This window comes from Galeopterus variegatus, unplaced genomic scaffold (assembly GCF_000696425.1).
Source record: "Galeopterus variegatus unplaced genomic scaffold, G_variegatus-3.0.2 Scaffold1727, whole genome shotgun sequence".
NCBI lineage: Eukaryota > Metazoa > Chordata > Mammalia > Dermoptera > Cynocephalidae > Galeopterus > Galeopterus variegatus.
Genome location: NW_007727838.1, coordinates 328644 through 345956, shown reverse-complemented (window position 1 = coordinate 345956; position 17313 = coordinate 328644). Strand labels below are relative to the sequence as shown.

General features: G+C 33.2%; 1 protein-coding gene across 1 annotated transcript in view; it reads right to left on the bottom strand.

Annotated features, from left to right (window-relative positions):
* NRIP1 (nuclear receptor interacting protein 1) overlaps positions 1-17313 on the bottom strand; it is a 73082-nt gene that overhangs the window by 41148 nt on the left and 14621 nt on the right. Inside the window, exon 2 of the mRNA XM_008578614.1 lies at positions 10352-10471. The gene's annotated coding sequence lies outside the window, so the exon portion shown is untranslated. The remainder of the gene's footprint in view (positions 1-10351; positions 10472-17313) is intronic.

Below are 17313 nucleotides of genomic sequence, written 5' to 3'. Positions count from 1 at the left end.
AATAATTAAGAACAAAATACTCTAAATAACTTAAAAAACTTATTAGGAGGCTTCCTAAACCAGCTCTATTTTCATGTAAACGATTCCTTTAATGCTGCTAAAATACATGTGTCTTATTCTGCACTTTCCCTTTTTCTTAAGTAAAAAAATCAGTAGGAACAATTAAGAAATCTAGGGACTTCAATGAAGTATTGCAATAATGTTTAATCGATTCTGATGCATTTGTCCTTGACACACTGACCATGTCATCAGGCTACTGTCATGTGATATCATGTCATTTCTCCACCTGGCTCATGACCTTGTCCTCTAAATGACCTAAAGCTTCCCTCAAGTAGCAGGAGGCCCCTCCCCGCTGTCTCAGCAAGGTCGAATGGGTCAGCATGTCCTCATCTATAATCCACCACCATTTGTCAGCAGGGAGGCTGGAGGAGGCAGGCTTGCTACAAGGGGAGAATGCCCAATTAGGCAGCTGTCACACAAAGCATAGGCTGCAAAATTATCCCCTGTCAAAAGAAAGAGCAGCTGCGGGTGCCAATTACAGCAACCTTTCAACCCTTTAGGTACTGGAAACTACACAGAAGTAAATGAAGAACAATTAGTGATAACAAATCGATGAATTAGGACAGTAAATTAGAAATTACTAGCAGGTGAGCTTGGGTCATACATGACATTTAGGGCACACCAGACTCCAGGCAAGGGCAGGATGCACTGAATCATACTAACCATTTCCTTGCATATAGATTTCCCCTCCAACATTTTATTTTCGCAAACCTGAAATTCTCAAAAATATCCATACTTAAAAATATGTATCCTAATGTATTACCTTTTTTCTTTTCATAGACCCAAAGAAATTGTTTCTTGACAGGAAGAAAATTCTTTAGAATAATAAGTCTAATTAATTCTAAATTGTTCTTCTTATACAATCCATCATGTTATCCCCTCAAACAAAATTTTTAAGTGTGGCCCACAAAATCCAAAATCGGTTCAAATAATCACACTCAACATAATATCTATTTTTGTAAAATACTTGCCCTGATTCTACTTCATTCACATTTACAGGAAAACATCTATTTGAGAAAGCAACTCAGTACAAACTCTTGAGAAAACTGTTCTGCTAATATCATAATGTTGAAGTTAAATTTCCTTACATTATGTGACTTTGTATATAAATAACTGCAACGTGTGCTTCTATATATAATACATATAAAGAAAACATCAACCATAAAATAACTCCCTTAGATTATTCAATTCCAATACTGCAGTCGTGATACGCATTAAGTTTCCAGCAGAGAAAGCCAATTCACTTGGTCTCTATCCAACCAATGTATTTGGTAGTTAGCACACACAAGCAACAGAAGAGGAACAACATGGGGAAACAAGCCCCAAAGAAGGCCAATCCAATATGGCTATTAAGTGTTTATGGACATGGTTTCATTGTGCCTTTAAAAGCCATGTATGTTCAGAAACAACTCTTACAGTCCCTTTTAAACTAAAATCTCTTTTTTTCCTTAGAAAAAAAGCACGTCTTCCTATACCATTTCTTGCAAGTTGAGAAACCTGAATGATGTGTGCTGAAATTTCTAGGAAGCAGGAGTAAACTGCTCAACTAGACTTCTAAATCACAAATGCATAAAAGTGAGGAAGAGAAGGTGAGGCAAGAAAGAAGCACTTTACTCATCCGGATTATAAATAAATCACAGTTGCCAGAGGAAAAAGTGTGCAATTCCTGGGTCCCACATCAAGCCATTTGATAAAACTTACAGGAGATAAATGTCATGGGGAGAAAACTTCTTCATTAAAGTGTATTTGATAATTTAATTTCTAAATTATGTTTCACCCTTTCAAAAAATGGGCACTTATAAATTTTCTTAAGTTTAGAATGCAACCCTCTAAAATAAGATAAAGAATTCAAAGAAATGGCAAGTAGGCAGGAATGAAGGAGTTAATGCCTTTAGAATTCAGCTTCCATCATACATGGGTGACTATCTCTTTAAATAATTTAAATCCTCTCCATCAACTACAAAGCTGTTTTGAAGCCATTTAGCTTTGTTCTTTACATGTGTTCTAATTAAGAAATGACCTTGTCATCACACACACCAGAAATCTGGGATTATTTCCTACAGCAAAAATTGAGAGCCCCCCAAAAAAAAGAAAAAGGGGGAAAAAAAGACTTCTTCCTCAGTTCCTCACTAAAGGAAGTTGTTGGTTGGCTGAACGCTGAAGCAGTTTCACCGCATAATTTTTTTTTGTTGTTGAATGTCACAGGGCGGGTTAGTGTGACCTTGAGCTGCATCAGCAGCACAGCAAGGGTCGAGATGCCTGCAGGCGCCCTTGTACTGGATTTGCAAGACAAAAACCTTCAAACTGGCTGAAGGACATCTTAAATCTCTTCAAAGGTTTTCTGAACTAATCTGGGCTGCTCTTAGCAGGATCTGTGCCAGTGTGAGAAGCAAAATTAAAAACAAGGTCTTTGACAGGATGTTGTCTCCCCTTAACCCTTCACAAGCAGAACAGAACAAATGACAAGCATTCTGGAGAGATGGTTTACCTAAAAGCATTCTTTCATAACAAATTATGTAAGCAAGCAATCACAAAGGATGGGGCACCTATGAGTCCTCAAAAGTAAACAACCCTTACACTGCTTATTAAACAATTCAGGTCGAATTTTTCCTTGACTATATTTTAGTGTAGTGAATGTAAAATTTAAAGCTCTATTTGTATCTTTTAGATTTGTAGCCCACTGATGAGTTAAGAGTAAGGAAATATTTCCATCAACATCAATCTAGAATTTTCATTTTTTTAAAAATAAGCTTTTAGCTGGTTATGTCATAAACTTCATGCATATTGCATATAGCTTACTAAAATTACAATAGGTAAGGAAAATTTCATCATATATTTATCAAATTTCTTATTCCTAACATGATGGATCAATGTTAAGAGGGAAAAAATTCACCAAGTAGACAAAGTGAACAGAAGTAAAACATAGGTAAAGCAATCTGTCTTCTTATGAGAAATCAGCCTGACACCTTGTTATTGTGTTTTAACATTTTCAATATATGGGCCAAAAGATAAAGTATTAATGCCAGTAGAGGGTGTTTGATTCTTCTCTGGCAATGCCCTCTAAATTTAATTTAGTAGCTAACAGTGGGCAAGTTTTAAAATCATTATTCTAGAATAACAATAACAAAAAAAAGATGAATAAAATAGTCCTCACTCTCAAAAAATAAATAGTTCAACAGAACAAACAGCTGTAATACATAAAATGTAATATCCTAAAATTAGTGTGTCTCCATCTATGACATGTTAGTTTGTCATCATTAGATAGAAGGTATGTCATGATTAGTTCTAAAGATTTTTTAGTGTATGGTATAGAATTATTAAGGTCCAGTCAGTTTAAATTATTCTCCTTTTAAAAAAACAGTTCTAAATAAATTCAAGATTATGCTGAGTAACAACTATACTTTCACTCTCTTGAATTCGGATATTCTTTCCTTAACTGGAGAGAAGAATAGAGTAATACCTAGTGAGAAGAAAACACACAAGAGTGCACAGTACATGTAAATTTCTTCCTTAATCACTGTGCAAAAGGGGAGAGAGTATATACTATGCTAAATGATATCACTAAAGTAGGAAAAAAGTACTCTAGGAACACAGTAGGCTATCACTAGGTTTTTAGTTCATGTGTATATGTACAGGCGGTGGTCAGTGATGGTTAATGAAATGAGTAAGGGCTGGTCAGGCAAAAGAGAATGGCAGCCATTCTAGGCTGCAGAAACAGCACACAAAGGCAGGGAGAGCAGAGTGTGATACAGGAAGCGGGTAATCCAATGTGACCGGAGATTAGGCTGGAAACGCAATTGGGACCAAGGACTTTGAATCAAGGCCATGCCAAGGAGCTGACCTTTATCTGGCAGACAGTGGGAGATTTATAAACAATGATATGATTATATGCATACTGAAAAACAAAAACAAAAACAGAAGCTATGGAATTGTTGATGGTTTCCAGAGGAAAAGAAATTGTAGACCAGTTAGTGCAGAGAAGAAATCATGGTCAAAATATAGCAGGGGCAGGAGAGTTGAAGAAAAAGACAGTTCAGAAAACAAGGAAGGCTGGTTTGAATATTTAGATAGCAATCTGTAGAACATAAATAGTGCTATAAAATTAAAGTTATTTGCTAGCAACTTCATGAAATCAAAAGATGAGAATAATGAAGATAATTACTGTATTTCAAAGATAGGTTTGTAAAACACTGTTGAAATGATTTGTACAAAGTTTCAGGAAAACTAATAATTCCTGTAGAGGTATTTAACAGAGTCTGTTTGAAATCTGAACTTTGTATTTCAAATATCAATCTTCAGTAAGTATTAGTTAAGGATTTTGCTTATTAAAATACCAACATGTAGCTTTTCATAACAGAGTGAGGGCATATTTCCTTTGGCTATAAGAGAGAGATGTCTGGCTTAAACTATAAGGTTTGTTGGAGCTAAGATTTTTATCCAACACTAATGAGAAAAAAAAAAACAACTCAGCAAACATTTTACTGAGTGCCTACTATGTCTAGGACTCAAAATTAAAAAATAAAAACTCCCCAACATTCTATCAACTTCATGCTTCTAGATTATCACTTATGATACTAAGTCCCCAAATTCCAGCTCTCGACCATGACATCATAACACAATAAAAAGACAATGAGTAAAAAGAATATTGAGATTTTAGTAAATCCAGGGTCTGAACTAGCAGCCAGCTTAGTATTCGCATCCAGATGGATGGTACACAATGCATTCCCAGAACTCTCAGAGAAGACCCAGTACCACGTAATTTGAAAAGAGCCATCAAATACTCTACAGAATGTGTGTCCTGCTAAGACCTCAGAAAGAATTTAACAGAGTATCAGCCAAGGTGAGAGGGTAGGGAGTAAAAAAGAAAAGGAGTCACTAGGGCCAAGTAAATACCTGCCAGAGAGCAGACTGTACTCTCAGAAAAGGAGCACCAGCATCAGGGATCAGGTTGAGGCAAGTGGAGGGGAAGGTCACACAAAGGAGAGAAGAAGGAAAGACTTGAAGGGAAGCCTGTCACTTCCCCAAAAGAAGACATCAACTTCATTCTGTGAAATCATTAAGAAAATGACCAAACCTTCAAACCTCTGGAGTAAGGAGAATCACCATAGGAAGAGTATATAGAGGTTCATAAATCATAAAAAGTCTAGCACCTAAAATCCAAGGTTACTAATAGGGCACAAGTAGAAATGACCTTACTGAGTATCCACAAATAAAATGACTTCTCCTTGAGTAAGCATCTCCATTTTATAACTGCCAAGCCAAAAGTGGTAATAAGTTCCAGCACATTCTATGTCTTGACATTAATAGAAGGGTGGGTATGATAAGCCTTGCAGATATTAAAAAAACAAACAAAAAAACCCCCCACCATTTACTAATCTACAAACATAAAAGCTAGGTTACAACATTATTGAAATAAAAATATAGAATATTCTGTTAGCAATTAGACAAGTCAATTCCTATAAGACAATAGTTCTCAAAGTGTGTTCTAGGGACCCTAAGGGTCCCCATGACCAATTTGGAAGGCACATGAGGTCAACACTATTTTCATAATACTAAAATGTTATCTGTTTTTTGTATCTTTCTCTGAGTGTTCAGTGGAGTGTGTCATTGCTTTGATGGTGAATGGAATGCATCCTTGGGTGTTCTTGTGTTTTAAAATTTTTCTCAGTTTAAATCTATAATATGGTAAATATTAGTTGATATGACTCATAAATAAAAGCTCTCATTTTCTCAATAATTTACGAATATAAAGGGGTCCTGAGCACATCAAGAATGTGAAGTGCTGCTGGTCTACTGCAGTTAAGAGTAAAGAAGTGCAGCACTGGTTGTCATCAAACAAAATCTCTACTTTCTACTTTCAAGAATTTCAATTATAACTCTGCCAGATAAATAACGGTTTCTGTGCAGAAGTGTCTTCAAGATCCACGTAAGAAAAGAAAACAATGACCTTTTTAAAAAGAAGATTAGCAAACTAAGGAGGATATAAAATATCTCCCATCTCTGCACCACCACTATCATTCTGAATTTACCATACAAGAACTAACAAACTCACAAATATTTATATGTGCTAAGAGCTGAAGCTAGAAGAATAACTAAGTGATAAACCAGTCCACAGTGGGCTCACAAACTTGTCAGGAAAAAAATATAAATCAATAACATAGTCATATACTACTTAAAAGAAGGCATGAACCAAGTGAAAAAACAATAAAGAACTAATTTAGGGGAAGAATATCAGGTGACAAGGCAGGGAACACTGTTCTTAATGAAGGCACTGTACAGAATGACATATGAATTGACTCTAGATAGACAATCAAGGCTTTGCCAATTGGAAAAGAATCTTCAGCATTTTTTAGGGAGCAGAAGGAGCATCAGCCCTAGCAAAACTTTAAACAATCTCCCTAAAGAACAGCCTCTAGATAGACAATCAAGGCTTTGCCAATTGGAAAAGAATCTTCAGCATTTTTTAGGGAGCGGAAGGAGCATCAGCCCTAGCAAAACTTTAAACAATCTCCCTAAAGAACAGCAATTGCCAATAATTAGAAACTTTTATAGAAGGTGACAAAGTAATTTAATGTCTATTGAGTTCAATGATGAAAAATTTAGACTCATATTTTGCATGTATTTTTATGAATTTCCAATCTGTTGTAGACAGAAATTATTTTAAGTAAAATAAAAGTGAGTTACTAAAAAAATGAAGTGAAATTAAAACACAAACAGAAGTTGGTCTATCACTACAGATACTTTGAAAAGCACTAGCTTAGAGGACGGGCCGCAATATGGCAGGATGAGGACAGAAATTATTTTAAGTAAAATAAAAGTGAGTTACTAAAAAAATGAAGTGAAATTAAAACACACAAACAGAAGTTGGTCTATCACTACAGATACTTTGAAAAGCACTAGCTTAGAGGACGGGCCGCAATATGGCAGGATGAGGACGTGCAAATAGGGGTGGCAACAGCATGAGATAAAGCTTCAGGCTAGGAGCTTGCATAGATGGTACTATATACAGTCTTTCTATAAGTAAATGCAAAAAAGAAAATAAATGAGGTTTGAAAATTACTAGTATATCTCTAACCCAAAATGGTAAAATTCTAGTTATCTAAATAAAATGCATAATAAGCTCTACTGTTAGAATCACACCAATTTCAGATATGCAAACCGCAGGCCACATGATTGACGGGCACAGAATCAAGGAGAATATCAGCTTCGCTACAGTTAATTCAAATGAAAAAGACCAGGGTCAGGGTCACTGTAAGAAGAGAAAGTGAACTGACACTTTGATCAACACATTTTAAAATTATTTTAATTAGTTCATTTGAAACCTTTCATGGAAGAGAAAAAAATTTGAGTTGCTATGGAGGCTGAGTATGATAGGGATTTTCCTTACAAAATGATGTTAGTTATATCAATTAAGGTACTAAGAAAAAGACTTTGGGAAAGTCGATTCTTTATAGACATCGAATTCTGAAGAAATGTTAATTATATTAATGTTTCCTATTGTAACAGTAAGTTACGATTTATTAAGAAAGGCCTGTTACTTTTCTGTGGTCATTATACTATTGGAATTGCTAGATTATTTTTAATTAGGGAAGTAACATGAGTAAATTGGAGTTTTAGGAAGATGTGATGGCTGAGAGAGACTGACTAGGGCAAGGATATCAGTAAAGAGGCTTGACAGCAAGAGAGCTCCAGAAGAGAAATGGTAAGTCTCTGAACTAAGATGGCTGGCCAGGAGAAAGGGAACAAAGAATGATGCAATGTTGGAAAACTAACAATGCTTCACTCGAGCTCATTTTCTTACCAGGGTTGTCCATGGAGCCAGGGAAACACCAGCAAGACAACCAAGCTGATTTATGCCAATTAATTCCAACTAAGATGACTCACCCCAGATTACAAATTGATCTTGGTTTCACTAGTACCGTGTTCCCACTGAAAACTTGGTATAGAATTTTAAACACTTTTTACAAAGTATTATTTCTTAAACAAAAAACATTACTTTGAGGAGTGCTTTATAAAATTTGGGGAAAGCATTCCATGTATACAATTAGCTTACTTTACCAACCTGATAACCCAACCTGTCAGAATCAGCTAGAATCACTGACCATTTTTGTATGTTTACACAGATATCTCTCTATGTCTCACATCAAAGTTTTAACACTCAAGACATCTGGTGAAATTTTCATAAACAATTTAATCAAACTAGGAAAAATGAGTAAAATAAAGAACTCTTCTCAGTGAAAAATCATGACATATAACAATAAAAATTTCATTTAGTAGGAAAATTAGTATATTCAAGTATTTAAGCTAAATTGATTTATGATCAACTGTATATTTCTACTCAAGATAGTCACTGTTTTTGTATCATCAAATTTTTATCAAAATTTACTAATAAATGTTACACAGTGAGATGAACAGAGCACAGAAAGGATATGGATCCTATAAAATACATTAAAGAGTGAATTTAGTTAGTTACTACATGGGATGACTGTATTTCTTTCAAAAGGGGAATCTAACATGTGAGCAAGGAAAACCTAGCCTAAACCACTAAAAAACTTTGTTAACACTTCATGCTTTATATGGTTTGCAATATTTAATTAATCAAACTCTTTTCTTTTTTCCCCCCAATCATCCTCTTTCGGTTCTCATTCAAAATGACATTGCTATACTTAAAAATGTAACATGAGTGTTTTGGAGTGTGGCGGTATGAGTTGTACATTCTAAGTGATTTTTTTTTTTTTTAATCTGGAAGATCTAAATTTAATCATTTTCTAAGAACAACTTCTTGGCTAAGTATATTTACCAGACAGTTATATGATTCATTTATCCAACTGTCGTAAGTGATTATTGCTTACCATTCTGGTTACTTAGTAAAACAAGGATATTGACAAATTAAGAACAGCAACAAACTAATTATATCATGGAGGTCAAAGGAATATGCATGGTTATAATGTTCATTTTAACAAAATTAAAAGCTGAGAAATGGAGTTCAATATTAACTATATTTCATCAAATATAAAAACAGATTTCAAACTTTCAACTAGTCATTACATACAATTATACCGGAATGAAAGAACTTTAGTATTTACAAATAAAAGCTTAGTTGATTTTAAATACCAATTTACAGAAAAAATATATGAATATGTAAAAAATGACTAGCACCCAAATAATTACTAATAATTTTATAGCTGTTTTTAAAAAATAATGTTTTAAAGATTTTCTTGGTGAAATTACAAGAAAAGATAAGCATTTAAGTAGAGTGATTAAAATAATTTCACTATGTTTTCTGAATATAATCAGAATAGTGAAGAAAAATTAGTGAGTATTATCACTGTGATGACCATATTACGCCTACAGGTAAAGAACAAATTTGGCTCAAAGTTACCATCCCTTTTTTGGAACATCATGGTAAATTAAAACATTAAATTTTAGGATGTTGTATCTGCTATCTTCTGACCAGAGTTTTCAGGTAGCTAGTTGAAAGTGAACTCTTCACAACTAATTATGAGCCCAATAATCAATCACTATGACTTTTCACAGTTACTTGGATTGTTTTTGCCTGGGAATAAGCAGCATAAGGTCCAGGAACTTAAGACATGACAGATTCATTTAGGTTGTAGCTATACTAGAAAAGAGAAGTGTTAATCCAAGTAGAATTAATCACTCACTCATCTCTTTTACTGCATTGCCCCCCTACTTCTGTTAATTTAATCCAATTATTTCACCATTTCTCAGAAATGCTAATATATTCTTTGCCTTGTAAGAGGTAACCATTTTACATAATTCCAAAAGTAATCATTGACCAATATTATAATAAACCCACAACAATCAAACATGCTTCTATTTTTCTTCAAAACAAAAATTAACTTTTTAATCTGAAATCGGATTGCTATTTCAGATTTTGTATTAATTGTCCATTTTTTTTTTTAATAAAAACAATTTAAATATCATCAACACAAATACTATTTCTTCTTTCAAGCTTCCCAATCCCTCTCTCCAGAAGTAATCTGCATGTTGAATTCTCAAGAATATTTCTGGTGTTTTCCTTATAGTATTTAACCTCTTTTACTGCTCAATTACATTTATTTTTCTACATTTATTTCTTCCTTGTAAGTTCCTTAAAGGTAGGATTGTATCTTATTCATTTTTTTTTAACCACACTGCCTAATGAAATAATTTGCACAGATAAACACATTTGATGATTATAAGCTAATTTATAATTGAGAAAAAATTGTCTGAAATATATTAAAGTCACAATGATTAAGCCTTAAGTACTCAGGAAAAATATTCTCACCATCTGTCTCCAAGGTTTGAGCCTCTGCTTTCTGAGAAAGGAAATTGAGAAGGCTGTTGAAAAGTAGCTCTGATGTCATCTGGAGTCTTTAGATTCCCTGATCATCCTTCAAGTGTGCACCTTAAGAAGAGGGAAAAGATAGTTTGGCCAATCAGATTCAGATATATCTTTTGTGAAGTTCAGTAAACTTATCTTATAACCTTGTCTTGTTCAAGTTCAATCCAGAAGTTGTCATTTGACAGGGATATATAAATTGTTTATGAATATTATAGTTCATTAAAGGAAAGCAACATCCTTGCTTTCCAGAGAATACATTTAGTTATTTGATTAAAAAGAAAAAGGAAGGACTTCAACAAAATAAACTGAAAATGGTTTATTGTTGCTAGGATATACTTATTAACTTGTGTTAAATTCAAGTTTAAGTGTTCTGTCAAATTAATGCAATTAAGTTACATGCAAAAATTCTAAATCCTCCTAAAGGTATATTTCCAAAAGAAAAAAAAAAAAAAGAAAATAGTAACTATAGTTTCTTTAACATTAAGCTTTTTCAGTTTCAAAATACCAACTATGCAACTTTTCTGGCACAAAATTTGGTAATAAATATCAAATGCCTATGTCCATACAAAGACTTGCACACCAATGTCCAAAGCAGATTTATTTTTAATAGCCAAAAACTGGAAACAATTCAAATGCCCATCAGTAGGGTAAATGAGTTATGGTATATCCATATAACATAATTTTACTACTCAGCAACAAAACAGAATACACTATTTATATATAATAAGCATGGATGAATCTCAAAATAATTATCCTGAGTACAAGAAGCCAGACAAAAAGGCACACATTGTGTGTGATCTCATTTGCATAAAATTCTTCAAAATGCAAGTTAATCTACCGTGAAAAAAAAAAAAAGATCAGTGGGGTTGCCTGGGGATGGAGGAGGCAGAAGGGCAGAATCACAAACAGTGGTTATCTTAATTGTGGTGAGTTTCATGGATGTACACATATGTCAAAACTTATCAAATGGCACGCCTTTAATATGTGCAGTTTATTATATATCAAATACACCTCAATAAAGCTATAAAAAAAAATTCAATGCCTTAAAATGTTATATACCCCTTAATGCAGCAATTCCAAGCCTAGGATTTATCCTAATGAAAAAAACATGGATATATACAAATATTTAAGCATAAGGATGTTTACGTTACTTCTAATAGCAGAAAATTAGAAATAGATACTGAATGTCAAAGTTAAAAAATTGGAACTAGTTAAATTATGGTATATTACATCCATGGGGTACTATGTAGCCTTTAAAACATTAGGTATGAAAGTTAAGTTATATGGAAAGATATACTATAATAGATATTAAATGATAAAAACATGATATGTTATGTTCAGCATAATTGAGTTTTTGTTTTAAATTATACAATAATAAATGCAGTAATTATTTCTGCATTTAGAGGTAATTATTATTTTTTCTTTATGCTGATTTAAATTTTCTAATTTCTCTACAATAAATATCTATTACTTTTCTAGCAAACAGAACAAATTAAAGGATGAAAACAGCTACAATTTAAAACTAAGTACTCCCTAGTACAAGTATAAAACAAACACTCCTAAGAGGCAGTTCTCATTACAGATGTAATTCTGGGCTGTCATGCCACCCCTACCAGTAACCTACCAAACTGTTGTGAGAAAGAGGCAGTCTGACAGGATGAACAGGAGCAATCATTAAGTAAACTACATGCTTTACCAGTTACAAAGAGCTCCATGGACATGACTTTATTTGGTCTTCATAACTGAGTGAAATGAGCAGAGAAGGCACCATCCCATTTTATAGAGGAGTAATAGACATTGAACAGGACTGGTTAAGTGATACACCCCAAATTACAGATCTTGGGTTCAGATCAGGCCTTGACTATAAATTCTAATAATAATTCTAAGAGAAGTAGAAAACAATCGCTTTTTCTGATTATTTATATCAAAAGGAAGTGATTTACATGTAGACTTAAAAATACCCATACTTGCAATTTTATTAGTACTCCTATTAGAATGTGCTGGGGACTTTAGAAATTTCCTAAAAACCCAACATTACCTACCAAACTACTGAAATTCTAGTAAAATTTAATTAACTATTCAATTTTCAGTTACTTTTCTTCTTGAAAAAAACTGTTAGTTTATTTTCAAGTTGGATCAAGAAAGTAACCAGAACTGTATCTAAGAATGCTGCAAATAATGACCTCACAAATTGATGTTAAAGGGTCTAACTTGATGAGACTTTACTACCTTTTGGGCTAAATCTTTTTTGGTATAGGTACACAGACAAGAAATAGTACCCAAACAGGCATATGAAGAAAGCTACCAACCAGTAAAAGTAAATATTTATAGAGCTACATTATTCACGAGCTGGTCATTATCTGCTGATGACACCCTGAAGCGCAGGAACCCTTATAGCTACTACTCTTAACCAACACTCCCAAAATTAAGAGAGACTTAATGGGTAATGATAGCTATCGATTACTGAGCTATTACTATGTGCTAAAAACAATGCTAAGCCTTTTACATACATGATCTTTAAAAGAATCCTGTGAGGTTATCATTATTATCCCCATTCTATAAATCAAGAAATTGAATTTAAGTCACCCCAAACCATAAAGCTAATAAGAGGCTGAAGAAGAATTCAAACCCCAGTATATTTTACGTGAAAAAAGGTGAAGTGGCCTTGGTAGCTCTCTGGAACACAAATACTGAGTTTTCTCTATTATTATCCACCTACAATGGTCTTAATTCAGGTAATATAAAACACATGGTACTAGTATATGAAGTTCACAAGTCTATGTTTTTCATGTAAGGAGTTAAAAACTTTCCAAGCTCACAATCTGTGTCTGATACTTACTTTGCCACATTCTAGAATTGTTTATTTTAATGACTAGTCTATAATAAAGCATTATTATATCCCTTTTGAGCTAAATATATAACAAAATTGTAAACAACATATATGAAAGATAAATTAGAAGGTATTTAAATAATAAATGTTAACAAAAAATAACAGGGAATAAACTACTCTCAGATTAAGTTTTCTTATATTAATAAATGGGTAAATTAGCCTTAAATCCAAGTAAAACTGAATGTGTCAGATACATATTCAATCATAACAACAGGAAGCATGTCTATGAATAAGAAAATGTTTAAATAACTTTATCATAATAATATTGCGGAATATTATGCAATCATTAAAATGTATATTTTCAAAGAATATTTAATGACATGGTAAAATTATCAGAATACAATGCTAAGAAAGTAAGATACTATATTTATTTGAAATGAACAGATTGTTAAACAAGTTAGAAGGCTTGGTACTATGCTAGGTGCTGGAATTACAACAGAAACAGAACAAACATAGTCCGCATAGGAAAGAGACAAAAACTAGAAACAAAAAACAAAGTAATTGAGGAGTTCAAACAAAGTAAGAAGTAGAGAGGAAGCTACTTTACATAAAATAATGAGGAAAGGCCTCTCTGAGGAAATGACATTTAAGCTGATATCTAAACAACCTGAAAGCTCTAGTCATGCAAAGAATAGAGAATTTCCAATAGAAGGAATAGCATATACAAAGGCAATGAAACAAAAGAAGATTTGCATGCTCCGGGAAGTGAAAAATGGCTGGAGTGGGTAGTAATAGGCAAGGAAGAAAATAGCAAGAAATGAGGTCAGAGTAACGAGTGTAAATATAATCTCAAATTTGTTTTTTGCAACATATATGTTACTACACACACACACACACACACACACAATACTGAAAGGAAGGAGACTATAACATTAACAGTGATCATTCTAGATAGTAGGAAAAAGAGTAGGAAAAAACCCATGTTTGGGTTTTTTTCCCCCTTAATATTTCCCACATGCTCCAAAATAGGTTATATAAATATGATAATGAGAAAAAATATGGCTAGAACTTCTAGTCCAGTGTTGCACAGAAGTGGTGAGAGCAGGCAACCACACTCTGTCCTCGGATTTTAGAAAGAAAACACTGAGTCTTTCACTCCTACTTATGATATCAGCTGTACGATCTTCCATTCTCTTCTATACCTACTTTTTGAGTTAGTTTGCTTTAATCACTAATGTCTTGAATTTTGTCAGATGCTTTTCCTGCATCTATTGAGATAATCATGTGTTTTTCTGCCCTTTATTGCATTAATAATATATAACATTAATTGTTTCAATGTTAAGACAATCCTTACCTTCTGAGATAAATACCTACAACTAACATCTTGCTATTGATGAAAAACTTAACACTTCCCCCCAAACCACCAAGACTGGGAAAAAGATAAGATATCTGAGGTCTACTCAATGCAATATGGCAAGAAACATAAAAACATATAGATATAGATAGAGAAAAAAAGTTAAAATTATCTTTATATGCAGGTGACATGACCTTGTGTGTCAATAATCCTAAGGAATCTATTAAAAAAAACCCACTAAAATTAATAAGTTTAGAAAAGTGTATAACAATAAGCAAAAATCAATTGAATTTCTTATATGCTAGCAAAAATCCAAAATCATTCAGAAGAGTAGTAAAAAGAATAAAAGACTTAAGAATTAATGTAACAAAAGTGTAAAACCTTTACACTCAAAACTACAAAACATGGTTGAGAGAAATTAAAGAAGATCTAAATAAACAAGGATATGTTTTTCGTTCTTTGTTTATTGGAACAAGATTCAATTGATTGGAAGATTCAATATTGTTAAGATGTCAATTCTCCCCAGTAAGATCCCACTACACACCTACTAGAACAGCTATAATTTCTTTTCAAAGATTGAAAAAAAACCAAAGGTTGGGGAAGACAGGGAGAAACTGAAACCCTCCCACATCACAAGTGAGAATGTAAAATGGCACAGCCACTTTGGAAAACACTCTGGCAGTTTCTTAAAAAGTTCAACATATACTCACAATGTCCCACCTGGGTATCTAACCAAGAGAAATGAAAACATATGTCCACATAAAGTTTGTATGCAAATAATGACATCAACATCAATCATAATAGCCCAAAATTGTAAACAACACAAATATCTATCAACTGGTGAAGGGATAAACATAAAGTTGTAAACCCCCCAAAAAGGAATAAATGAATGATTCATGGAATGATGAACGTCAGAAACTTAATGCTTAGTGAAAGAAGTTAGATACAAAAGATATCTATATTGCATAATTCCTTTTATACAAGCATACAAAGTCTCTTAAAAAGCTAAATTGTAGGTACAGAAAGCAGATCACCTCCTGGGGCAGAAGGAAGCAGAGATTGACTTTAAATCTAGGTGTGAAGAAACTGTTTGGGGTGATGAAAACGTTCCAAAACCAGACAGTGGTAATGGTTGCACATTTGAATAAACTGACTCAAAATCATCAAACTGAACATTTACAGTAAGTGAATTGCATGGTATGTAAATTATACCTTAAAAAATCTGCTTTAAAAAAAAAAGGATATACTCCATACAGAATCACAAATTGCTTAAAAATGAGTCATGTAAAATAAGTTGAAATTTCTCTCATTATTTAAAATAATCAAAATATAAGATAAATTTAATATATTACAATTACTCTTTCAAGAATGCAAAAATATCCTTAAAATGACTGTTCACCTCCTTCAAACACTGCTGATGGGAATATAAAATATAGTAACAGCAGCTATGGCAGTTCCTTAAAAAGTAATATAGAGTTACCACATGACCCAGAAATTCCACTCCTCAGTACATAGAGAAGGGAAATAAAAACTTATGTCCACACAAACACTTGTATATGCATGCTCATATCAACATTATTCACAATAGCCAAAAACTGGAAGCAACCTAAATGTTTATCAACTTATGAGTAGAAAAACAAAATGTGATAAATCCATACAATGGAATATTATTTAACCATAGAAAGGAATGAAGTACTGATATATGCTACAACATATATGAACCTTATTATGCTCAATGAAAGCCAGTCACAAAAAAAAATATGTATTGTATGATTTCATTTATGTGGAATGTCTAGAACAAGCAAATTACAAGACACAGATTAGTGGTTGCCTAGGGCTGGTGGGAGGGGAAGGATGGGAATGGGAAATGACTGCTAACGGGTATAGGGTTCCTTTTTAGGGTCATGAAACCATTAAAAAATTAGGTGGGTGGTGTTGGTTGTGCACCTGCATGAATATAAAAATCAGTGACCTGAACACTTTAAATGGGTAAATTTTATGGTATGTAAATTATATCTCTAAAGCTATAAAAAAAAAAAAAAAATCTATTCAGCTGGTATTATTAAAACATCAAAGGTAATTTCAATGTAAAAACTTGAACTTCTAATCTTATTTATTTGCTTTTGAGCTTGTCTCATACTTATCTGAACAGTTTGGTATCCATAATACACACACACACACACACACACACACACACGTGTGCATGTATCCTGTAACATTTTAATTTTAAATGGTCAAAAGGCAGAGGGGGTAGAGCCCTAATAAGAGGTGTCAGAGTTCAAGCAGGATGAGGTGGATGTCCATAGTGGAATGGAAGAAACAGTGTGGTATGGGAAGTTAGAGCCCAAGCTGTAACTCTGTACTGTACTTATAACTTTTCTGTAGGCTACTATTTTAAAATTTAAAAATATAAAACATAAATGTATTGACCACCTGGTTTACAGTACATAATGGGCAAAAGACATGAACAAGCACCTCATGAAAGAATATACCAATGGTGAATAATCAAATGAAAAGATGTTTAACCCCATTAGCAATCACAGAAAATCAAATTAAGACCACAATAAAATGACATTTTGCATCTACTAAATTGGCAAATGTTAACAAGCCCGACAACTCCAAGATATGGCAATGATGTGGCTCAATGGGAGCTTCTGATACATTACTAGCGAAAAGTAAACTGGTTCAATGACTTTGGAAAACAACTTTGCATTATCTCAT